Genomic DNA, 25542 nt, shown 5'->3' with positions numbered 1-25542 from the left:
GCTCCCGTGATCATATTACACCTGTTCTACAAAAACTTCATTGGCTTCCCGTTGCTCAACGCATTCAATTCAAAATTCTTCTATTCACTCACAAAGCTCTCCATAATCAGGCCCCATCCTACCTCACCGACCTGCTCCATCAGCACATTCCCTCCCGTAGCCTTCGCTCTTCTGAGGCTAACCTACTGTCCATACCCTCTAGGACCAAGCACCGGACCTGGGGTGACAGGGCCTTTTCCATAGCTGCTCCATCTTTATGGAATGCTCTCCCCAAACACCTACGAGATTGTCCTGACCTGTCCAAATTCAAGTCACTTCTCAAAACTCATCTATTCAGAGTGGCATTTAACTTGTAACAACACAAAATAAATGCTTTTATTTTTGCTATTCTTTTTAATAGTTTTTATACTTAGATCACGACAGAAATGTGAAGTCCTAGATCCTAAAACTTGTAAAGTTTTCAGTTTCCTGATTGCATGTAAATCTGTCCTGTTTCTGTCTAATTTTAAGAAATTGTTCTATATTTGTTGTTCTCTCTCATAATTTAGCTAATTTTTAATGAACTGTCTTATGCTGCTCTCTTTGTTTTTATCTTAATTATTCTTGATGTTGATGTACTATTTTGATTTTGTACTATGATTTGTATGGTGTATGTACGTATTTGTTTTGATTATTTGTCTTATGTAAAGCGTCTTTGAGTATCTTGAAAAGCGCTATATAAATAAAATGTATTATTATTATTATTATTATGAGTGTTGCTGGCACTGGGGAGCTGAAGTTCATTGAGGGAAACATGAATTCCAACATGTACTGTGACATTCTGAAACAGAGCATGATCCCCTCCCTTGGAAAACTGGATAACGACCCCAAACACAACCTCCAAGATGACAACTGCCTTGCTGAGGAAGCTGAAGGTAAAGGTGATGGACTAAACCCAATTGAGCACCTGTGGCGCATCCTCAAGTGGAAGGTGGAGGAGTTCAAGGTGTCTAACATCCACCAGCTCTGTGATGTCATCATGGAGGAGTGGAAGAGGATTCCAGTAGCAACCTGTGCAGCTCTGGTGAATTCCATGCCCAGGAGGGTTAAGGCAGTGCTGGATAATAATGGTGGTCACACAAAATATTGACACATTTGGGCACAATTTGGACATGTTCACTGTGGGGTGTACTCACTTATGTTGCCAGCTATTTAGACATTAATGGCTGTGTGTTGAGTTATTTTCAGAAGACAGTAAATCTACACTGCTATACAAGCTGTACACTGACTACTCTAAGTTATATCCAAGTTTTATTTCTATAGTGTTGTCCCATGAAAAGATATAATAAAATATTTGCAGAAATGTGAGGGGTGTACTCACTTTTGTGATACACTGTATATCATCCGGGTATCTTTTGCGTAGTGGAAAAAGCATATTGGTCGCGTACTGTTTACTGCATACTGATTTGTACATACAGTACGTAAGTACGCGAGCAGTATGTAGTAGGGTATTTCAAACACAAGTGTAGATTTTAGAAATAAAGTAGTAATATTTCGAGAATAAAAGAGGCTAATTGTAGAGGACTGACAGAAAAACCGACATGAAAGTATCATTTTAACACGAGGAGGTAGCTATCTTTCTTTTGCACACCATTTGGTCATATTCCGGTGACTTTGTTCTTGTAGCTTTACGAATTTATTCTCTAAATTTTATATTATGACTTTATTTAGAAGTATACTATTATTCGTACATATTTAAGGTTTCACATATTAAAGTTTTTGCGATTTTGCAGTGGAAAATATAGAAAATGTGACGCCACAGATTTCAGCAATACAGTACAAATGGCATGCAATTCTATAGTTCTGCCCCTAGGTGGCGCCAGATGTTAACATTGCCGGTAAGGAAAGCCAGCCAGTGTAATCTGATTATGAGGAAATTTAGGACAACTTCATCTCTCAGGTAAAACATGTACACTATATCACAACTTAGATTATCCCACATTTAGCATTTTCATTCCAAAAGGTTTAACTGTTCATGTATTTAAAAGAATTCATCAGAAGATAGAGGCTGTTTACATGGAAACTAATCTGATAATAGGGTCATTCCCACAATTCGATGCCTTTTGTCCCCAGTACTGATCATTGTATTTATTAAGGACATTTTAAACAATACAATTTCTAAACACCTTACTGAAATAATTAACACTTTCAAATACTAAACACACCCCACCACCAAAATAAAATGACTGTATACATAGTGTTTTTATCTCTACCAGAGGATACCAGATGTTTTCCCATGTCCCCAGTGCTGTACATTCTGATTTAGTGATGGACATATGAGGTTTAATCATGAAAATATCTCAGTCTTTCAATACTGTTTAAAAGGTTTACTTAAGTCAAGTCAAGTCACCGTTATTTCTATAGCACATTTAAAAGACAATGTGTGTCAACCAAAGTGCTGTACATTAAAATCAGGTATAAATACCATTTAACTATGCAACATTTAACAAATCATTAACATACATACCAAATAATATACATACGCACCAACATATAAACATATAAATCAAATAAAAACACTAAAACAAAGATGGCTATGACAACCCAACAAATACGTCCCTCTAAACCTTGGATTTTTTTTTCTTTATGAGTTACATGTTATTACTGATTATAAGGGTTTTTCAAGTTGCCGTCCACCCTGTTATTTCTTACTACTGTCTCTTAAAATGAAGAGCTGTTTTGCATACTGACATCATTTCCAGGAGCTCACATGATCTTTTTGGAGGGAAAACAACTGTGGAAGATGAGTGGCTTATTAAACTCCTCATTTTAATGTTGTTTTTTCCACATTTTATCCTAAAAGTCCTATAACATGTCCACCCTGTTATGGGATATATGAAAAAGCAAAACAATTTGATCATTTAAAAAAATAATCATACTAAAAAGCAGAGAATTCTTTGTCTGAATTCACTTTTATGCTAGCATGGTTTTGCTAGCTAATGATTAATTTTATGTCAGAATGTCCACCCTGTTATGGTCCACCCTGTTACAACCGAATACGTAACAGGGTGGACGTCACAGTGTATATGAGGTGAATGTGTAATTGAGCTTGACCAATATTAGTTTGGAAAAGTATAACATGTCCTTTTTATAATAAAACATGAAAAACAGTTTAAAACGGTGTTTCATTTTTAAAAGGTTTTAAGGTAAAAAAAAAAGGCACCCAATCCCAGGAATGACCCTATGAGGAAATTTAAGACGTGTGACAACTTTACCTCTCAGGTAAAACATGTACACTATATTACAACTTAGATTATCCCACATTTAGCATTTTCATTCCAAAAGGTTTAACTGTTCATGTATTTAATAGAATTCATATCAGACTATAGTGACTGTTTACATGGAAACTAATCAGCTCATTAATGGGCCAGTAAGGACTGTTATATACAGTATAATAAATTAGATCTGTGTCAACTGGAACAACGTGGATCATTTCATAAATGCTTAGTTAGATCAATTAAGCTACCAGCCTGGCCGGGCACTTAACAGACACAGATCTATGACAGGGTTCTTCTCACTACTGCTGCAACAGCGACCTCTGTTGTCTGTTCAAAGCTTTGGTACGAGTAGTGGAGGACACACATTTAGCATAGCATAATGCTACTGCAGAAAATACTGTTTAATACTACTGAAACAGCAGTATACAGTCTACTCTGATGAGCCAAAACATTAGGACCACTCCTTGAAAAATGTACAGTAGACCCTTGACTTATGAATTTACTTGGTTCCAAAGGGCTGTTCTTAAGTCGAAATGTTCATTAGTTAAACCTATTTTTTCTATTTCCATAAGAAATCATGTAAATAGAATTAATCTGTGCCAGACCTCACAAACCACCCCCTCACCTAACCTTTCTAATGTCTTAAATGGTCTTTTTTTATAAATACAAGTATATTAAATCTTAAACTTTAGAATAGACATTCCTGTACTAAACAATAATACACAACAATACACAGTAGTACTGTACTGTACATAAAAAACACATCACATTTCAGTACAGTATGTGTGCTGTACCGAACACCATAATACATTTCCTTCAGAAACAACAATAACTCTCATATTTCTCTATTATTTCCTTCTTTATTTTAGTAGTGTTGTATTTTGTAGGTGTAATGGCACGAAAGAAAGAATACTTTACTCAGTCGATTTCCTTCTTCTCTCTCACTCTTTGTCCCCTCTGTCTGATACACAGTGACGGCTACTGGCAGGAGTAATTATACAACAACGAACACCACTGCGCTTTCTCTTCACCCTCTCTGGGGACATTTTAATATTGAATTTTACAAAATATAAAGAAAACACTGGAAAAACACTGCCCACTGTCCGAATGTTCGCTCACTGTGTGTGTATATATACAGTGTATCACAAAAGTGAGTACACCCCTCACATTTCTGCAAATATTTCATTATATCTTTTCATGGGACAACACTATAGACATGAAACTTGGATATAACTTAGAGTAGTCAGTGTACAACTTGTATAGCAGTGTAGATTTACTGTCTTCTGAAAATAACTCAACACACAGCCATTAATGTCTAAATAGCTGGCAACATAAGTGAGTACACCCCACAGTGAACATGTCCAAATTGTGCCCAAATGTGTCGTTGTCCCTCCCTGGTGTCATGTGTCAAGGTCCCAGGTGTAAATGGGGAGCAGGGCTGTTAAATTTGGTGTTTTGGGTACAATTCTCTCATACTGGCCACTGGATATTCAACATGGCACCTCATGGCAAAGAACTCTCTGAGGATGTGAGAAATAGAATTGTTGCTGTCCACAAAGATGGCCTGGGCTATAAGAAGATTGCTAACACCCTGAAACTGAGCTACAGCATGGTGGCCAAGGTCATACAGCGGTTTTCCAGGACAGGTTCCACTCGGAACAGGCTTCGCCAGGGTCGACCGAAGAAGTTGAGTCCACGTGTTCGGCGTCATATCCAGAGGTTGGCTTTAAAAAATAGACACATGAGTGCTGCCAGCATTGCTGCAAAGGTTGAAGACGTGGGAGGTCAGCCTGTCAGTGCTCAGACCATACGCCGCACACTGCATCAACTCGGTCTGCATGGTCGTCATCCCAGAAGGAAGCTGACGCACAAGAAAGCCCGCAAACAGTTTGCTGAAAACAAGCAGTCCAAGAACATGGATTACTGGAATGCCCTGTGGTCTGACGAGACCAAGATAAACTTGTTTGGCTCAGATGGTGTCCAGCATGTGTGGCGGCGCACTGGTGAGAAGTACCAAGAGAACTGTATCTTGCCTACAGTCAAGCATGGTGGTGGTAGCATCATGGTCTTGGGCTGCATGAGTGTTGCTGGCACTGGGGAGCTGCAGTTCATTGAGGGAAACATGAATTCCAACATGTACTGTGACATTCTGAAACAGAGCATGATCCCCTCCCTTCGAAAACTGGGCCTCATGGCAGTTTTACAACAGGATAACGACCCCAAACACAACCTCCAAGATGACAACTGCCTTGCTGAGGAAGCTGAAGGTAAAGGTGATGGACTAAACCCAATTGAGCACCTGTGGCGCATCCTCAAGTGGAAGGTGGAGGAGTTCAAGGTGTCTAACATCCACCAGCTCCGTGATGTCATCATGGAGGAGTGGAAGAGGATTCCAGTAGCAACCTGTGCAGCTCTGGTGAATTCCATGCCCAGGAGGGTTAAGGCAGTGCTGGATAATAATGGTGGTCACACAAAATATTGACACTTTGGGCACAATTTGGACATGTTCACTGTGGGGTGTACTCACTTATGTTGCCAGCTATTTAGACATTAATGGCTGTGTGTTGAGTTATTTTCAGAAGACAGTAAATCTACACTGCTATACAAGTTGTACACTGACTACTCTAAGTTATATCCAAGTTTCATGTCTATAGTGTTGTCCCATGAAAAGATATAATAAAATATTTGCAGAAATGTGAGGGGTGTACTCACTTTTGTGATACACTGTATATATAGAGAGAGAGAGAGAGACGGTCGGAGTCAACTTGTTTGTGATGTCACGTGTTTCGCGAATTTAGGTTCGTAATCGGAAATTTGTTCATACGTTAAGTTGAAAAAGATCCTTCGTAACCCAAAATGTTCGTATGGTAAACCGTTCGTAAGGCAAAGGTCTACTGTACATACCAATACGAATGTTGAGCTGATGGTAAACACTTGTACATGTGTTGAATGCAGCAGATATGATCAGACATTAATACCTGAGTGACTCTGATAAGGGTAAACTTGTTATGGCCAGACAACTGGGTTGAAATGTCTCCAAAGCAGCAAGCCACAAACCACTGACACCTTGTTGGGCAGCCAAGACTCATTAATGCCAAACGACATAGACATATGGTGTCTGGTAAAGGCCAACAGAAGGGCTACTTTGGCTCATATTGCAAATCATTTTAACACTGGTGATGAGGTCAAAGTGTGATGCAGGACATAGGGACTGTTTTCTCCAAGACCATGTAGACAGCCAGGTACATGTGCATTGGAAGACGTGGCACCACAATGCACTGTAGGACGATCCATATCACAGTGTACAGAAGCTGGAGGACCTGGTACCAGATACCTCGAGGCTCCTTTAGATGTTATAAAGAGTTCGTGTATCAGCAGGACAGAGCTGTCTTGACAGCATATTAGGCAAATGGTTCTAATATTCTGGCTGATCGGTGTATACTGATTTAGTTTGACGCATACCAATATGCTTTTGTGATACAGCCAATATCTGGGCATTACTGTATTTTACGGTATAAGACGTGGAGAAAAAATCTGAGACAGCAGATAAAAAAGGAGCGTAACCAAATCACAATGCTACGAAGGTTAGTTATATTATTTACCTCATTAACAGCATGTATCAGCTTTAAAAGTGGTCACTGATATGTAAGATTTAAAAGCAACTAAGAAAACAAAGAATTCTTGGACTAGTGGGTGTCTGAACAACAAGTGAATTAATCACATCTGGAAACATTTTTGAATGTTTTAAATGAAACAGTTTGGATTGTCATGGCAGTGTATGTCAAACATGGATAATTGGCATCAGTAAAGATATATGTCCCAAAAGTTTTAAGCCATTTACCACAAAATGGTACACCACAACTGTCATACATACATATATACATATACAGGTCCTTCTCAAAAAATTAGCATATTGTGATAAAGTTCATTATTTTCCATAATGTAATGATAAAAATTAAACTTTCATATATTTTAGATTCATTGCACACCAACTGAAATATTTCAGGTCTTTTATTGTTTTAATACTGATGATTTTGGCATACAGCTCATGAAAACCCAAAATTCCTATCTCAAAAAATTAGCATATCATGAAAAGGTTCTCTAAACGAGCTATTAACCTAATCATCTGAATCAACGAATTAACTCTAAACACCTGCAAAAGATTCCTGAGGCTTTTAAAAACTCCCAGCCTGGTTCATTACTCAAAACTGCAATCATGGGTAAGACTGCCGACCTGACTGCTGTCCAGAAGGCCATCATTGACACCCTCAAGCAAGAGGGTAAGACACAGAAAGAAATTTCTGAACGAATAGGCTGTTCCCAGAGTGCTGTATCAAGGCACCTCAGTGGGAAGTCTGTGGGAAGGAAAAAGTGTGGCAGAAAACGCTGCACAACGAGAAGAGGTGACCGGACCCTGAGGAAGATTGTGGAGAAGGGCCGATTCCAGACCTTGGGGGACCTGCGGAAGCAGTGGACTGAGTCTGGAGTAGAAACATCCAGAGCCACCGTGCACAGGCGTGTGCAGGAAATGGGCTACAGGTGCCGCATTCCCCAGGTCAAGCCACTTTTGAACCAGAAACAGCGGCAGAAGCGCCTGACCTGGGCTACAGAGAAGCAGCACTGGACTGTTGCTCAGTGGTCCAAAGTACTGTTTTCGGAAATCAAGGTGCCAGAGTCTGGAGGAAGACTGGGGAGAAGGAAATGCCAAAATGCCTGAAGTCCAGTGTCAAGTACCCACAGTCAGTGATGGTCTGGGGTGCCATGTCAGCTGCTGGTGTTGGTCCACTGTGTTTTATCAAGGGCAGGGTCAATGCAGCTAGCTATCAGGAGATTTTGGAGCACTTCATGCTTCCATCTGCTGAAAAGCTTTATGGAGATGAAGATTTCATTTTTCAGCACGACCTGGCACCTGCTCACAGTGCCAAAACCACTGGTGAATGGTTTACTGACCATGGTATTACTGTGCTCAATTGGCCTGCCAACTCTCCTGACCTGAACCCCATAGAGAATCTGTGGGATATTGTGAAGAGAAAGTTGAGAGACACAAGACCCAACACTCTGGATGAGCTTAAGGCCGCTATCGAAGCATCCTGGGCCTCCATAACACCTCAGCAGTGCCACAGGCTGATTGCCTCCATGCCACGCCGCATTGAAGCAGTCATTTCTGCAAAAGGATTCCCGACCAAGTATTGAGTGCATAACTGAACATAATTATTTGAAGGTTGACTTTTTTTGTATTAAAAACACTTTTCTTTTATTGGTCGGATGAAATATGCTAATTTTTTGAGATAGGAATTTTGGGTTTTCATGAGCTGTATGCCAAAATCATCAGTATTAAAACAATAAAAGACCTGAAATATTTCAGTTGGTGTGCAATGAATCTAAAATATATGAAAGTTTAATTTTTATCATTACATTATGGAAAATAATGAACTTTATCACAATATGCTAATTTTTTTAGAAGGACCTGTATATACATATACAGTGTATCACAAAAGTGAGTACACCCCTCACATTTCTCCAGATATTTAAGTATATCTTTTCATGGGACAACACTGACAAAATGACACTTTGACACAATGAAAAGTAGTCTGTGTGCAGCTTATATAACAGTGTAAATTTATTCTTCCCTCAAAATAACTCAATATACAGCCATTAATGTCTAAACCACCGGCAACAAAAGTGAGTACACCCCTAAGAGACTACACCCCTAAATGTCCAAATTGAGCACTGCTTGTCATTTTCCCTCCAAAATGTCATGTGACTCGTTAGTGTTACTAGGTCTCAGGTGTGCATAGGGAGCAGGTGTGTTCAATTTAGTAGTACAGCTCTCACACTCTCTCATACTGGTCACTGAAAGTTCCAACATGGCACCTCATGGCGAAGAACTCTCTGAGAATCTTAAAAGACGAATTGTTGCGCTACATGAAGATGGCCAAGGCTACAAGAAGATTGCCAACACCCTGAAACTGAGCTGCAGCACAGTGGCCAAGATCATCCAGCGTTTTAAAAGAGCAGGGTCCACTCAGAACAGACCTCGCATTGGTCGTCCAAAGAAGCTGAGTGCACGTGCTCAGCGTCACATCCAACTGCTGTCTTTGAAAGATAGGCGCAGGAGTGCTGTCAGCATTGCTGCAGAGATTGAAAAGGTGGGGGGTCAGCCTGTCAGTGCTCAGACCATACACCGCACACTACATCAAATTGGTCTGCATGGCTGTCACCCCAGAAGGAAGCCTCTTCTGAAGTCTCTACACAAGAAAGCCCGCAAACAGTTTGCTGAAGACATGTCAACAAAGGACATGGATTACTGGAACCATGTCCTATGGTCTGATGAGACCAAGAATAATTTGTTTGGTTCAGATGGTCTCAAGCATGTGTGGCGGCAATCAGGTGAGGAGTACAAAGATAAGTGTGTCATGCCTACAGTCAAGCATGGTGGTGGGAATGCCATGGTCTGGGGCTGCATGAGTGCAGCAGGTGTTGGGGAGTTACATTTCATTGAGGGACACATGAACTCCAATATGTACTGTGAAATACTGAAGCAGAGCATGATCCCCTCCCTCCGGAAACTGGGTCGCAGGGCAGTGTTCCAGCATGATAATGACCCCAAACACACCTCTAAGACGACCACTGCTTTATTGAAGAGGCTGAGGGTAAAGGTGATGGACTGGCCAAGCATGTCTCCAGACCTAAACCCAATAGAACATCTTTGGGGCATCCTCAAGCGGAAGGTGGAGGAGCGCAAAGTCTCGAATATCCGCCAGTTCCGTGATGTCGTCATGGAGGAGTGGAAAAGCATTCCAGTGGCAACCTGTGAAGCTCTGGTAAACTCCATGCCCAGGAGAGTTAAGGCAGTTCTGGGAAATAATGGTGGCCACACAAAATATTGACACTTCAGGAACTTTCACTAAGGGGTGTACTCACTTTTGTTGCCGGTGGTTTAGACATTAATGGCTGTATATTGAGTTATTTTGAGGGAAGAATAAATATACAGTTATATAAGCTGCACACAGACTACTTTTCATTGTGTCAAAGTGTCATTTTGTCAGTGTTGTCCCATGAAAAGATATACTTAAATATCTGCAGAAATGTGAGGGGTGTACTCACTTTTGTGATACACTGTATATGTATAGTTATAGTTTTTTTTTCACCATCCACCATAGTTATAGTTACAGCTGTATAGTTACTATTTACTCATCCTTTATTACTAGTACTGTTATTACTAATATATACCTAACTAATCTTTATTATTATTATTACTGTTATTATTATAATACATATTTATTTCTTATTAATATGCTTATTGTAATTATTGCTATTATGTATATAGTACTATGTACATAGATATAATTTCATATATGTAAATAGCTATAGTATAACTTTACATTCATATTAATCATAGGTATATGTTACTAATATTCTCTGTTTTTTGCACAACGCTACTATTTGCACTTCTGGTAGATGCTAACTGCATTTCGTTGCCTTGTACCTGTACTGAGCAATGACAATAAAGTTGAATCTATCTATCTATCTATAAGCCTTGGACACCGGGAATTTATGGCATCAAAAAAGATTCATAACATAGAGTATAGAAAATCTAAACTACTAACCAATCCCGAGCATAACGTCTGTTGATGATACTTTCACCCTATTTTCTACAGCTGTTTGAATTTTTAGTTTGACACAAGTCAAAGGATGCCTTCAACTTATAGTGTCTGCTGCTAGCTGTTAATCACAATGGAAATCCATAATGTACTGGGCAACAATCCAGTGGAACTCAGTAGATCCAATGATCAGCCAACAAATATAAGGGCTCTATAAAGGATCAAAAATGCCCTATACATACTACTAACATTGTTTAGGAGCGGTTTAATAAACACAGGGACCTTTTGTGCCTTTCAACGTTTTTCAATTGTATTTTTATATAATATTGTGCCTTTATGTGGTGTTCTAAAGGACTGGTTGTGTAGTAAAAAAAGAATTAGAAGATTTTCTTACTAAAGATCACTCAGCTTTCATATAACATCAATTCATCAGAATCAGAATCAGCTTTATTCGCCAAGTATGTTTACACACACACGGAATTTGTTTCCGGCTGTTGTTAGCTCTCTACAATTAACGAACAATACAATATACAAAACTATATGTAGACAATGCACAAATTTACATGCTCGGCAGAATTTGCATATGTACAGAAAATACAAAAATAGTATAAGATAAATAGTAAGGAGGATCAATCTGTAGGTAAGTGTCCTAAAGGTAAAACCTGGCCCCACTATTCGTTTATTTCCAAACCCATTCCAAAAAAGTTGGGACAGTGAGTAAAACGCAGATTAAAACAGAAATCAGCAAGCACATAAAGCTGTTCAAAGGAAAAGCGATGTATCATAGTAGTTAACACGGCACTGTCCCAAAACTTTTGAAACGTGTGCATTCATTAGATTTATAATAATTATTAAAATACTGTATTTGAGCTGAAACATTTTATATTTTGTCTTTGTACGGTTAATTGCTGTCAGTTTACATTTACATTTTGCCTACTGTCCCATCATTTTATAAACTGGCTTTGTATATATGAATGTACTGCACTACGTTTCCATTATTTTGTCCATTCTTAACAGTTCCCTTAATTTCATATATGATTCGGGGCTTGTCCATCATTGTGATCTAATTCTGTAAGTGTTAAAAATGTTATCGCGATTTATTTACACATAGCGGTATTACAGAGATTTGACAGTATTATGGGTTGGGCTTAGCATGTGGCTAATGCTATCTGCAGTGTAAACATCAATCTCCTGAGCATCAGCAGCTCAAATAACACAATCACAAAGCGCATATCAAAAAACATGATTTAATAATATATCCGACTTACAAATAAACGTTTTTCTTATTCCATTTAGCTCCGATCTTGTTAAAATGAAGAGAATGTGTCAGTGCAAACATCAACTTCCCATCACAAGAACTACAGCTGATACGGGTGCTTAGTTAAGACAAACCGTTCTACTTAGAAAACGCGAAATTGACATTGATGTTTACCATTGTAGACAATGTTAGCAAGACGTCGTTACAGCCACTAATTATATAATTATTGACGTTGTTTTTAAGTCAAAATGAAACACTTTTAAAGGAAACCTTATATAGTCACTACTGAAAACTTTTGAGCAACGTTTCAGTCAGCTTGCTCTTAAAAACTTGGTAAATACTTGGTACTTGTCCTGTCACCTGCAATGTCTAACCATTAGTCAGTCAAGTTAAGAGTGAAGTAAAAGTACGTTTTTGTTTTTAAAGTGCCAACACAACCCCCTCACAAAATCATTTTAAAGTTGTGAATAGGCTGGCATGAACATTACATTCACTGTTGAATTATTAACTTCATATTAACTTGTCGATAAAAGTATTTTGTGGGTTGGTGCCCACAAAATGTTACCAACAAACCACGTTCTGACAACCTGTTGGTCAGGGTTGCCAGATTGCAAGTGGTTTCCAGCCAATGATGAGTGTATGGGTGGATCAGACACAGCAGTGCTGCTGGAGTTTTTAAATACTGTGTCCACTCACTGTCCACTCTATTAGACACTCCTACTTAGATGGTCCACCTTGTAGATGTAAAGTCAGAGACGATCGCTCATCTATTGCTGCTGTTTGAGTCGGTCATCTTCTAGACCTTCATCGGTGGTCACAGAACGCTGCCCACGAGGCGCTGTTGGCTGGATATTTTTGGTTGGTGGAATACTCTCATTGCTGTGTCTAATCCACTTATAACAGCACAACACACACTAACACACCACCACCATGTCAGTGTCACTGCAGTGCTGAGAATGATCCACCACCAAAATAATACCTACTCTGTGGTGGTCCTGTGGGGGTCCTGACCATTGAAGAACAGGGTGAAAACAGGCTAAAAAAGTATGTAGAGAAACAGATGGACTACAGTCAGTCATTGTAGAACTACAAAGTGCTTCTATATGGTAAGTGGAGCTGATAAAATGGACAGCGAGTGTAGAAACAAGGAGGTGGTTTTAATGTTATGGCTGATCAGTGTATATCGTTCTTGACTTGACTGACAAATTGCAAAACATTGCATGTGACAATATTAAGATTTTTACATTATTAAACTAAACAAAGTATGGGCAGCACGGTGGCTTGGTGGGTAGCACTGTCGCTTTACGGCAAGAAGGACCTGGGTTTGATTCCTAGGTGGAGCAGTACAGGTCCTTTCTGTGTGGAGTTTGCATGTTCTCTCTGTGTCTGCGTGGGTTTCCTCTTACAGTCCAAAGACATGCAAGTGAGGTGAATTGGAGGTAAATTTGTAACACCAAATCTGTGTTATTTTTAGTGTATAAGTGTCAAAAACAACCTCATTATTTTACATTAGCCTAAAATACATGCAGTTCTACAGGACCATGGAACACATTAACAGTTTTCCTATACATCCTTATGGGAAAAAATACCTTTAAACTCAACACCACTCCCAGAACCAATTGACGTCGAGTTTCAAGGCACCACTGTATATAGAAATCACTCATATATTGCTTGTAATAGACATCGAAACTTTGCGTACGATAGGATGCGCCTAAGGTGGGAAGGCCGATCTTCGGACAGCAGTTTTAACCAGTTCCTCACCACTATGTATCTTGGCTGTTATTTTGACAGCATTATCACTGGCTGGGAGATAAGCTGTCTAAGGAATCGGCATGGCGCCGGCGTGTCCCTCCCCCGGTCAGACAAGCATCCCGAAGTGTAGAAGGGGCTCCTGGGGAGCTGAGTTTGTGTTGGCAAGACCCCAGGGTTCTGCACTTTCTCCTGTTAAGCCCCCCAAACACCCCAACTGAGCTCCCTGGGTCTACTCCCGCTTCGTTGTTTGGGTTAATTACTAGACTATATACAACCCCAAATCAGAAAAAGTTAGGACAGTATGGGAAATGCAAGATAAAAAATTAAAATGCAGTGTTCATTTGTTAATAAACCTTTATTTCTGCATTTTAAGCCTGCAACACATTCCAAAAAAAGTTGGGACGCTGACAATTTAGGGCAAGTAATGAGGTGAAAAAACTAAATAATGATGTGATTCCAAACAGGTGATTGTAATCATGGTTTGGTACAAAAGCAGCATCCAGGAAAGGCTGAGTCTATAATGAGTAAAGATGATCAGAGGATCTCCAGTTTATCAACAAATGTGTGAGAAAATGATTGAAATGTTTAAAAACAATGAACCTCAAAGAAAGATTAGAAGGGATTTGCATATTTCTCCCTCTTCAGTGCATAATATCATTAAACAATTCAAGGAATCTGAAGGAATTTCAGTGCGTAAAGGCCAAGGGCACAAGTTTAAGCTAAACGCCCGTGATCTTCGACCCCTCAGACGGCACTGCATCCAGAACCGCCACTCAACAATAGCTGATATAACCACATGGGTGAGGGATTACTTTGGCAAACCTTTGTCAAGCACTACAATACAGAGTTACATGCACAAATGCGACTTAAAACTTTACTGTGCAAAAAAGAAGCCTTATGTTAACCATGTCCAGAAGCGGCATCGACTTCTCTGGGCTCAGAGGCATCTGGGATGGACCATCACACAGTGGAAACGTGTATTGTGGTGAGATAAATCAGCATTCCAGGTTTTTTTTGGATAAAATGGATGCCTTGTGCTCCGGACCAATAACAAAAAGGACCATCCAGATTGTTATCAGCAACAAGTCCTAAAGCCAGGGTCTGTCATGGTATGGGGCTGTGTCAGTGCCCTTGGCAAAGGTCATTTACACTTCTGTGATGGCAGCATTAATTCAGAAAAGTACATTGAGATCTTAGAGCAACATGTGCTGCCTTCAACACGTTGTCTTTTTGCAAGAAGACGATGCAAAACCACATGCTGCACACATTACAAATGCATGGCTGTGGAAGAAGAGGGTACAGGTACTGGACTGGCCTGCCTGCAGTCCTGACCTGTGCCCAATAGAAAATTTTGAAAGGAAAAATGTGACAACGACGACCCCGTACTGTTGCACATCTTAAGACGTGGTAAATGCTTTACTGTCCCAACTTTTTTTGGAATGTGTTACAGGCCTGAAATGCAGGAATGGATGTTTATTAATAAATGAAATAAAGTTGACCAGATAGAACATGAAATATCTCAGGTTCTTCCTGTCTGCCATTAAATAAAAGTCAAAGTAAATGTAAGAAACTCTGTGTTTTTTTATTATTTAAATTTTTCATGCCTTTCATGTACATTTTTCATGTACTTTAAATACATGAGACATTCAGACCACCTTAGCAAAACATTTATTATAAAAACTAAATTAAATACCTCTAGCTTGGACGAGAAGTCAGTAATCTACCTTTGGCCTTTGCGAGAACATCAAATCATTTGTCACGATGTGAAACGAACTAAAAAGGATGAGCGGGAGTGAGTATGTGGTTATATGTGTGTACAAGGATGACACAGGCAAGATGCATTGGGATGAGTATTAAAAACCCCAGCCTGGTAGTCTTTAAACTTTTGACTCTCGACACCATAATGCCTTCAAGATGTTTCCCTCATGCAGTCTACTGTAGTTCCTATTTTCAGACTCGGTCCTAGACCATCGGTGCAGCGCGTGTAGCTGCTCCGGTTGCCAAATATTCTATAGGGCTTTTTACGGTGAGTCCTTCATCAGGGACCAGACACAGCATGTCGCCATCAGAAGAGACGTACTGTGGGATTATTAGAGCAGGATCAAAGCCTGTATATGAAAGACATGCTATATTGTTTATACCTGTGGAACTGAAGAATCCAAGGTTATAACAGAGGGATGGAGCATGATTTGTAGAGAAACGAGAAATAGAGTCAATAATGTAAACAGGACAGGGGGTTCAGGATGCAAATTAGATTTTTTTGTGCTGACCCATCTTTCTCCGGATCTTCAGAACAGATACAGGGAGCTTAACCTTGAAGCGGCATCAAAACAATTTCACGCCAACGTCACTGGGGCGAAGCTTAGACTACTGTCTTAGATAAGCGCAGAGTACATTGTGGAATAAAGAGAGGCGTAAAAGCAAAACAAGTTGAGATGACATTTGTATGCAAAGAACATATCGTAACGGGATATCAGCAGTCATCATTTGGTGGTGGTGGGGTGGGGGGGCGATGGTTGGTGCATGCAAGGCTGGGCTTAAAATGGTTAGACTAAATTCAGTAAAGATCAGGAGTGCAGTGGGTCTAAAGCAGAGATGTTCACAAGTCACGAAATACGAGTCTGAGTCACGAGTGTTTAGACTAGAGTCCGAGTCAAGGCACGAGTCAATATAATCTACACAAAACATATATTGGAAATGTAGCATAGAAATAAACAAATAATATGTAAGTTCAGATAAAACAACAACAGATTAGCAACTGTATTTTGTCGTTTTACTTCGTGCTTTTACTTTCCTAGTCATTGTGTAAATGAATGTAATTTCTGTAACAAGAAGGTACCAGTTAAAAGCTTAAACTGATACGTTTTGTTTTCATTGCAAAACCTAAGCGAGTGATAAATCACAGCACAGCGGCCAAAATCCAAAACACAGCCAAAAAAATCATAACCACTGCTTACCTTAGCTTATGTTCTTCCAGATGCTATTAAATTTATAACCGTGTGTTGTCCCATTAGGAATATAATCTGTTATTTTGTAACTGTGTGCTTATAATTAAAAACCTCCAAACTTTTCCTGGTTGTGAAGTAAAACACAAACTCGTTAGAAAGCCAATCAAGCGTTTCATTGACAATCATCTGTGTGACGCAAACTGAATAAATGCAATTTCTCTTTCAACCATTAGCGCCAATTCTGTAGGAGCGTTCCATTCACCCCAGTTGTTCCTGTGAAGTGCACTACGTAGGGTATTCCACCATTTCCACCAAGTGAGATTCCAATCCAAAGGTATTGTCAAACTGTGTAGGGAGTAGGGAGCGACGCTTCATCACTACACCGGAAGCTGGCTGTAACATTTACCCATCGCGTGCGTTGCGGGTTAAGACGGCCTAAACGAGTTAATTGTCACACGTAACTAATGTTAACACATGCTGACGCTAGAGACTTTTGTTGTTTACAAAATCGACAGTTATTTTTTGCGAGTCTGAGTCATTTGAAACGACTCCGAGTCGAGTCTGGAGTCGCTGTGTGTGCGACTCGCTGTGGGTCGCAGACTCGAGTCCCCATCTCTGGTCTGAAGTCACCCTGAACAACTGGAAACAAGGCAGGAAAACACACAAACACAGGAAGAACATAGCAAATCTTCCAGAATATTAGAGCCGTGCAGCACCTACACTACCTACTCTGTTACTGTGCTGCCCACATCACCTTAGTGTAACTGTGTCTATTACAATAAATGTAATACATTTCTGGTTCATTTCTTAATTCAACATCTGGATCAAGGTCACTGTGGTTCCAGAGCATTTCCTTTAAACAGAGGATGTATGGGGGATTCATTCCATCCCAGTGCATCACACATTCACGTATTCACACACACACACACACACACACACACACACACTCCTAGGGTAATAACATTTGGCAGATTGTTTTATCCAAAGCCACTTACACTATACAGTCCAAGCAATTGAGGGTGAAGGACCTTGCTCAAGGGCAACCTAGAAGTTGTGGGGTTTGAACCAGCAACCTTCTGCTTACTAGTGCAGTACAATATAATAGTATAATTAAAAACCTCCAAACTTTTCCAGGTTGTGAAGTAAAACAAGAACTCTTTAGAAAGCCAATTAAGCGTTTTATTGACACATCATCTGTGGTGTTGTTTGAACCAGCAGCCTTCTGCTTACTAGTGCAGTACTTTAACCACTAGGCTACAACTGCCCCAATTACAAGAAACAAGAAACCTAATTTTTTACCGGCATGTTTTAGAATGTGAACACAAAGTTAATTTAAGGTCTGGTGCTGGTCCACCTGAAATGAAGGGTCTGGGGTATGTTTTAACAGAGCTAGGGGGCCAGATGTGTAACACCTGTGACCTGGTGCTGCCTTTTATCTGCTGCTATACTGAATCGTGCACTTTAGATCCGCATAAAGCTGCTGTAGTTCCTGTGCAATACTTGAATGTAAATGTAAATATTTAAGATTCATATCTTAGTTATTTCTTCTAGTTTTTAAGTCTTAAGTTTTATTTTTACTAAACATAGTTTCTCTTGCTATTTATATTTTATATTTTATTATGTTTACACACACCGAGACCTGAGTAACTGCATTTCGTTTTAATCATGTACATGGTTTTGAATGACAATAAAGCTGAGTCTGAGTCTGAGTCTGAGTCTGAGATGAAATAGTTCACTTCCAGGCAACACTTTCTGAAGTTGTTTTAAAAAATGAAAGATTTTTTCCATTAATGCAACACGTTAGCTGCTCAATGCACCACCTTTTCAATGAAGTCTAACACACTCTTACTACAAAGCCATGCAAAATGTACTTTGCTGAAACTAGTAGGATCAACCTGTATGTGTCCCACAACATCACTGGTGCCTTTTTAACCAGATGCTGAATTGGTGTTGTTTGTTTGTTTGTTTATTAGGGTTTTAACGTCATGTTTTACACTTTGGTTACATTCATGACAGGAAACGGTAGTTACTCATTACACAAGATTCATCACTTCTCAAGTTTAATTTAGTGTCTCTAATTCACCTCACTTGCATGTCTTTGGACTGTGGGAGGAAACTGGAGCACCCGGAGGAAACCAATGCAGACTCGAACCCAGGACCTTCTTGCTGTGAGGTGACAGTGCTACCCACTGAGCCACCGTGCCACCCTGAATGTAAAGACAAAGCACATTTAAGGCCTGTGTGTGGCCCTGGTCCACCTGAAATTAAGGGTCTGGGGAATTTTTAAGGGAGCTAGGGGCCCGGATGCAACTATTCACTTTCAGGCACTGCTTTCTAAAGTTTCCAGATTCACTGTTGTTTTAAAAGTGGATTTTTTCCATTAATGCAACACGTTAGCTGCTCAATGCACCACCTTTTCAATGAGAAAAAGATCTGTGCTGCAGGCAGGCCAGTCTAGCACACTCTTACTACAAAGCCATGCAAAATGTACCTTGGCATTTTCTTGCTGAAACTAGTAGGATCAACCTGTATGTGTCCCACAACATCAGTGGTGCCTTTTTAACCAGACGCTGAATGGGAGTTGTAAAACATTATTAAAGACATTTATTAATTGCAAGTCCAATCGAGGGACTTTCATAACCTTGATTATTATAAGATGGATAATACTGTATAACGGACCGAATTGTTATTGTCTTAAAGCTCTATGGAATACCTCACCAGGGATGTGTGTGTGTTTGTGTGTGTGTGTGCAATCTGTATCAAACAGTTTGCTCTGCTTATCTCGGTGTTGTAGCAACACACTCAAACCAAAAATGCAGATAGGTGCAGCTCAGCTGGGTTATTTCAAGCACAGATTCAGGTCAGATATTTCCAGATAAAACTACATTAAACAATGTTAACCTGCCAGATAAAAACCAAACCATTTACTTTTAAGAAGGCAGAATTGTATAATTAACCTTACAAAAGAGAAATGCACTCCCACAACAAATACCGAAAGTATGTGGACGCATCGAATAAGTTCATGTGTTATAAAAATAAATCATTTGCTTTTATCTTTGAGGAGTCTAGAGGAGGACCTTACTTGTACATCACGACTTTACCCCTGTGCACAAAGCAAGGTCCATAAACACAAGGTTTGGAGTCTGGTGTAGAGAATCTCCCCAAGCCAGGCCTTCTTTTCCAATGCTATTTTGGGCGGCACAGTGGCTCAGTAAGTAGCACTGTCGCCTCACAGCAAGAAGGTACTGGTTTCAATCCCCAGGTGGGGCGGTCCGGGTCCTTTCTGTGTGGAGTTTGGGCAAAAATGTCCAGAAACAAGTGTGCCAAGCTTGTAGCTTCTTTCCCAAGACGACGACTTGAAGCTGTAATTGCTGCCAAAGGTGCATCAACCAAATATAAGGCTAAGGGTGTGTACAGATGAGTAACCCCTGAATAAACCATTTTTGTCAGTAAAATAAAAGTGCATATTTTTTAAACCTGGTTTTCACTTCCTAACTATTGGCAATTTTTATTAGTAAACATTTCACCCTGATCGGGAGTGCAGTGAAAAATTAGGAACAGGGCAGGAATACCACCTGTCTCCCGCATATACATAGCGGCTCCCTGATGCCCGCAAGTCAGATAAAATCTCCCAAAATCTAGAACGAGCGGCCAAGAGCGCACACACACACACGTGCACGCGTATTAAATCCGTTATCTGATATACAATCTAGCGCACTGTGTAGGGAACATAAATCAATTTGTAACGCTGGGAGGCCAAGACTAGACAAAGTGGCAGACACACACGCAGAGATGTAATAAACACAGATTTATTAATGATCAAAAACAAGACAGGGGGGATCCACAAGACCAGACACAGATACAAACACATGACTAAGCTAAGAAAAAGGGTAAAGCTAACAAAGAGGCTAAACAGGCTAACTAGACAGAACAGAGCTAAACAGGTGAACTAGACAACACAGAGTTAGACAGGACTAGGGAGGACGAGACATGAATGAACATGAGACAAAACAGGAACAGAACTAAACACAAGAGTTGAATAAGAAACAGGCTAAGACAAAACAGGCTAAGGCAAAGACAGACAGGCTAAGGCTAACAAAGGCTAATGAACAGAGACAAAGCTTAGACAGAACTAAACAGGACTAAACAAGACAAAACAGAGATACAGTACTTAAGTTAATAAACCAAGGTTAACACATAGAGCTAATGAACAAAGGCTAAGGCTAATTGACAGACAAAAGCTAAAGAGAACTACACAGGTTAAACGACAGAACTACACAGGTTAAACAGGACAAAAGTTAGAGATGTCAACCTCGAAACTTGTATTCGAAACTGATTCGATTCATTTGAAGCTCAGTGTTTCGAAACGTTGCTTCGAAGTCCGTATCAAAATGAAAAAGTCACGTGACTGTCCCGGAAAACGTTTCATTACATCACGCTGTTTCGAAACGTTTCGAAATTGATCAATTATATGTGTCAATGTGTAATAAATATTGTATAGTCTGGTTGCACAAGCACTTCTTATTTTAATTGTATAATAAATAATGGTCAATGTCAAGGACACTCATTATATGACGGACTGATGTTTCATACCACTATCAACACACTTCTTTCAGTGATCTATAAGACAGATGTTAGTGTTAGACCACTGATTGGATGTCACTGTGATACGATGATTCGAACGTTTCACAAGCTTGAATCTTTTTCCGAATCATTTGTTTCATTTGCTTCGATCTCTCAAAAGCCCCACTATTATGCCATCACTAACAAAAGTCAATAAATCAAACAAATCAAACACACAGACCAGATAAGGGCGCAAGGCGCAAGGCGCAAGGCGCAAGGCGCAAGGCGCAAGGCGCAAGGCGCAAGGCGCAAGGCGCAAGGCGCAAGGCGCAAGGCGCAAGGCGCAAGGGTACAGCAACCTGCCAAACCACCAGAGTCACAAACAAAATAGTTCCCACCAGCATTTCCCAGCTCCTCTCTTAAATATTGTGCAGCAGGGGCTAATTAGCCCAGTGAACCAATCAGGAGAGGGGAGCTGGCTGAAGGCTGATTGCTCCTGAAGAGAGAGGGGTGTGGCACAAAGAAGCACACAGAGGCTCTAATTGTGACACAATTGTCTAATATACTGTCTAGTGCACTATGTAGGGAACATAAATCATCATCTAGTTATACTTTCTAGTGCACTATGTAGTGAACATGAATGCGTTATCTAATACACTATCTAGTGCACTATGTAGGGAACATAAATCCGTGATCTGATATACAATCTAGTGCGCAGTGTAGGGAACATAAACCAATTGTCTAATTCACTATCTAGTGCACTACGTAGGGAACATAAATCCATATCTAAAATACTATCTAGTGCACAATGTAGGGAACATAAATCCGTTATCTGATATACAATTTAGTGCACTATGTAGGGAACCTAAATCTGTTAACTAATACGCTACCTAAAGCATTATGTAAGAAACATAAGTCTATTATCTAGTACACTATCTAGTGCACTATGTAAGGAACATAAATTCTTTTCTAATATACAATTTAGTGCACTATGTAGGGAACATAAATCTATTATCTTTCCTACTATCTAATGCACTATGTAGGGAACATTAATGTGTTTGTGACGCGAACAGTTAGCTTAGTAGCTCAGTTAGCAGCTCCTAAAAGTTCTGTTCTCACCCATATCCTTTGGTGTGTGCGAGAGGTTTTTTAGTTGGTTTTTTTGGGGGTTTGGGGGGTCGGGGTCGAGGTCCGTGAAATTAGTTTTTGCAACTTGGGATGTCTGATTTAGGGTAAATTTCTTTCCGCTTGATTTTGGAAGGTGGGAGGAAATCAGTGAGAGTTTGCATGTTCTCACCGTGTCTGCGTGGGTTTCCTCCGGGGGTTCCGGTTTCCTCCCACAGTCCAAAGACATGCCACTGAGGTGAATTGGAAATACAAAAATTGTCCATGACTGTGTTTGATAATGAACTGATGAATCTTGTGTAATGAGTAACTACCATTTATGTCATGAATGTAATCAAAGTGTAAAACATGACCTTAAAATCCTAATAAACAAACAACAAATGCTATTTTGTCTGAATGGGCAAAAAATCCCACAGATACATTCCAAACTCATATGAAAAGCCATCCAGGGAGAAAGGCTGTAATATTAATATAGCAATATTAAGCTCCATAATAATGCCCATTGATTTGAAATGTAATATTCAAGAAGTAACAAGTTCAAGGTTTCCACATACTTTTGCCCATTTATTGCTTTGCTTGCTACCCTAACTGCTGAACGTGGGACAGAAATGAAATAAATAATGCAAGACAAGTTACTGTCTTTCTACATATTATAGAATTCCTCGTCCTCATGTCCCGACCAGCCATGAGATTAAAAAAATGAAAGGTCATGCGAGACTCGGCTCTCAGCAAACCTTACTTCATAAATCACAGTCATTAAATCTAGTTCTTCATGAGCCGCAGTGGATCTTTTGGATTTACGGGAGAGTTATAATCATTTTTGGGTTGTAATATTAGTGAGCGTTTAATGAAAGAGAAGAGGATCAAGGGGACTCAAAGATTTGCGATCATGTCGTGTATGTTTGTTGGTGTACTGTGTTGAATTAGAGACTTCATGCTGCCTTCACATAGTGTAAGAGAATTTAGGAGGATGGGAACACCCTCTTCCTCTGACTTGAGTTTGTTCAGGCATTTTTACAAGCTGACATTTACTAGTAAGACACATATACACTTTACCAACCATTGCTTACAGGTGTCTATCAGGTGTGTATCAATTACCATTGAAGGTGGCATGGTGGCTCGGTAGGGTAGCACTGTCGCCTCACAGCAAGAAGGTCCTGGGTTTGATCCCTGTTCTCCCTGTGTCTGCGTGGGTTTCCTCTGGGTGCTCTGGTTTCCTCCCTGGTTAATTGGAGACACTAAATTGCCCTATAGGTGAATGTGTGTATGTGTGTGTATCCTGTCCAGGGTGTTACTGTGTGCCTTGCGCCCATTAAAAAGCTGGGATAGGCTCCAGCACCCCAACCCCAAACCCCCCACGACCATGATTGGATAAGCGGGAAAGTGAGTGAGGACTAGTTTATGATCAGGTGTCCACATACTTTTTTCACAGGAAACACCCTGGACAGGTTGCCAGTCCATCACAGGGCAAACACATACACACTCACACACACACACATATCTAGGGCAATTTTTGTATCCCGACTGCATGTCTTTGGACTGTGGGAGGAAACTGGAGCTTCCAGAGGAAACCCACACAGGGAAGAACAGACACGCAACTATACAAAGAGACCAACTTTAATGCCCCTTAATGCCCCTTTAATGCCCCATGCAACTCAGATACCCATACAAACTGGGCTAGCTGGATTGCTCCCTTTTGATTAGCACCCATTTCTTTTTAGCCCACAGTACACGTGGTAAAGGATGATTTTTAACCTCATTCTAACCTTAACCTTATTCTTTCTTTTCTCTTGCAGGCTCATCAGATCAGATCCCGATAGTCTTGTGCAGTAACCCGATGGCTGATTCCTGAATCTACCTGCTGACCCGGGATTATGGGCGCGTGTGGGCTGACGGACGGCTGGACGCTGCCCAATGGGTGACGAGATCGACCGTTTACATATCGGCCAGCGATTCTGAGACTGACTGCGAGTCGGACTTTGAGGTAATTCAGCTACGGTTTCCGCCCTTGGTCTTCCTGAATCTGTTCATGATACTATGAACTGTAGCTGGTAAAAGACCATTTAGTTTAATTAGAAATAAAAAATCAATTCACTTATTCGTTCATTCATTGTCTGTTTTACCACTGCTTTACCCTTTTGATAGTCTTTAGATAGTGTCCCAGCTTTTGCTCCTGAATCTTTTCATGATATTATGAACTGTAGATGGTAAAAGACCATTTATTCACTCATTCATTGTCTTATCTGCTTATCCAGTTAGGGGTGACCTAACCTGACATACACACACACACACACACATTTACTTATAGGGCAATTCAGTGTCTCCAATTAACCTGGCTGCATGTCTTTGGACTGTGGGAGGAAACCAGAGCTCCCAGAGGAAACCCACGCAGACACGGGGAGAACATTCAAACTCCGCACAGAAAAGACCCGGACCGCCCCGCCTGGAGATCGAACCCAGGACCTTCTTGCTGTGAGGCGACAGTGCTACCCACTTAGCCACCGTGCCACTCTAAAAGACCATTTAGTTTAATTAAAAATAAAAAAATCTATTAATTCATTCCTTGCCTGTTTTACCACTGCATTACCCTTTAGATAGTGTCCCAGCTTTTCTTCCTGAATCTTTTCATGATATTATGAACTGAAGATGGTAAAAGACCTAAATTCTTTGCAATCTTGCACTGAGGAACATTGTCTTTGAACTGACTGACAATCTTCACAGAAAGTTTGGCACAAATTGGCAAACTATGACCCATCCTTGCTTGCCAAAAGTATGTAGACACCACTCCTAATTAATTTTTTTACAGCAAGCCATATGCATCTTATCACCCACACATTGACCAGTGTTGTGCCACCTAGCGTTGTGTACGGAGAGACACACCCTGAGAGCACTATTTCCTCATGTCTGTGTAGGCACCTCTAATCAGCCAGCAGAGGTCGTAATTGCACCAGTCTGACAGAGAGAGACCTCATCTGGCTTAGTCCCGCTCATCTGAACAACAGGCCAATCGTTGTTCATGTGGCCGCTCATCCTCA

At 40.3% G+C, this 25542-nt stretch overlaps 1 protein-coding gene and 1 long non-coding RNA gene across 4 annotated transcripts in view; one reads left to right on the top strand and one right to left on the bottom strand.

The window, feature by feature from the left end:
- fig4a (FIG4 phosphoinositide 5-phosphatase a) overlaps positions 1-12177 on the bottom strand; it is a 116428-nt gene extending 104251 nt beyond the window's left edge. Inside the window, exon 1 of the mRNA XM_063001933.1 lies at positions 12130-12177. The gene's annotated coding sequence lies outside the window, so the exon portion shown is untranslated. The remainder of the gene's footprint in view (positions 1-12129) is intronic.
- LOC134320521 (uncharacterized) lies at positions 1451-25023 on the top strand. 3 transcript variants are annotated; one of them, XR_010013700.1, is made up of 4 exons: positions 1451-1607; positions 1853-1939; positions 24304-24491; positions 24816-25023. It is a non-coding gene; the product is annotated as an uncharacterized LOC134320521 (long non-coding RNA). The 3 variants fall into 3 exon arrangements; XR_010013699.1 differs by having other exon boundaries at positions 1841-1939; XR_010013701.1 differs by lacking the exon at positions 24816-25023 and having other exon boundaries at positions 1841-1939; positions 24304-24605.
- Positions 25024-25542: the final 519 nt, after the last annotated feature.

The sequence above is a fragment of the Trichomycterus rosablanca genome, chromosome 9, assembly GCF_030014385.1.
Source record: "Trichomycterus rosablanca isolate fTriRos1 chromosome 9, fTriRos1.hap1, whole genome shotgun sequence".
Taxonomy (NCBI): Eukaryota; Metazoa; Chordata; class Actinopteri; order Siluriformes; family Trichomycteridae; genus Trichomycterus; species Trichomycterus rosablanca.
This window is presented reverse-complemented; position numbering and strand designations above follow the sequence as displayed.